The following is a 1,465-nucleotide window of genomic DNA, read 5'->3' as shown; positions in this document are numbered from 1 at the left end:
CTGGATTCCTCCAAGGTTGCTAGAGATAATATTTGATGGGAGAGACCTCCTGAGAATCTTGGCTGCAAACATTAGGAAGTAAACCAAGGAAGCCTACAAGACAGGTGATATATACTGATTTCTCTGCATGGGAACAGCCCTGAGACTGACAACAAATGTTGTAGCTAGTTTTCCCAAGATTTGACAATTATCTTAATTATTTTTCAGGGTCTCCTAAAGATGTCAGCACCCACAGAAAACAGGAAGCAGTCTAGAGAACACATTCCCAAGATATGGGGTGGGTGGTTTTTGATCATTTGGTGGATTATGGATGTTTGTCATCATTTAGTAGGGATATAGAAATATAAGATAAAAAAATACAGCTATTAATCTCAAATATTTTACATTGGTATGAATTTTGTATATTGATACAAATTTAAGGTTATTTTTGTTATACAGTATATATTTCTACATTTGTTTAAAGTATTGTACTTATGCATCTCATTTAAAATGTTATGTGTAATTAAGAAATGTAGGTTAGTTGTCATCTGTAATAATCAAACTTGTAATCATATAGGTATGCTTTCGAGGTTAAACATAGATATAATTTTGATAGGAAGGTGATCTTTAACCACTTCAGAGACCTACAGAACACGGCGTTTAAGATGTTTAACAGCCTAAGACTTTTTATGACAGTGAGGCATGGCAGCTCTTGGCAGCACCAATCTACTTCTTAAAAGGATGACGGGCATTGAAGAACGTCCATGTGGAGTTCACTTTCATTGCAGAAACTGCTCTTGCCTTGACTGTGGACAGTATGCTGTACAAACTGGACATGCAGGACACAAAGGAAAAAGACGATTAAACTCTGCCAAGACAAAGTAGGACAGTCATTCAAAATTCCTGCTTCATAGAAAAGTCTGACAGATGTTCTAGGTCTAGAGACCAAAGACAGGTTCCCAACATTGCAGAGGATGGGTGACTGTCCAGATGTCTCTGTCAGTTCTATAGTTTTGGAAGCTGCTCCTTCTGGGGCCTTTGATGGAGTCTTGAAGAGGACATAGTTCTAGTTACAGCTTTTCTTACTTATGATAGAAGGTAAATTAGGCACAAAACTTTGGACTCATCAAGAAAGGATAAATAATGCTGTATTTTCTCTGAATTTGCCAAATACAACTGGATATTGTAAATATAATTCTTGCTTGATAATTATTCTTATTGTATATTGTTTTACTACGTTAAAGTTAAAACCTTTCCTTCTTATTTAGACAAACGGGGGGGGGATATTGTAGAAAAGAATATTTGTTTAACTAAATAAAAATGTGTTGCATTTGTGTTGCAGAATAATTGTTGAACTATGTAAAGATATGTTGCATTTATTTCTGCTATGCATTTATTTATTTCTAAACTATGTAAATCTATATTGCTTTTGTTTATGCTGCATTTATTTAATTATATAAAGATGTATTGTTGTTTTACCTTCCAT

At 34.5% G+C, this 1,465-nt stretch overlaps 1 long non-coding RNA gene across 1 annotated transcript; it reads left to right on the top strand.

Annotated features, from left to right (window-relative positions):
• LOC146892508 (uncharacterized) lies at positions 1-1,465 on the top strand. The gene is made up of 2 exons (XR_015004371.2): positions 1-104; positions 208-1,465. It is a non-coding gene; the product is annotated as an uncharacterized LOC146892508 (long non-coding RNA).

The sequence above is a fragment of the Myodes glareolus genome, chromosome 11 (genome assembly GCF_982192425.1).
Source record: "Myodes glareolus chromosome 11, mMyoGla1.1, whole genome shotgun sequence".
NCBI classification, from domain to species: Eukaryota; Metazoa; Chordata; class Mammalia; order Rodentia; family Cricetidae; genus Myodes; species Myodes glareolus.
This window is presented reverse-complemented; position numbering and strand designations above follow the sequence as displayed.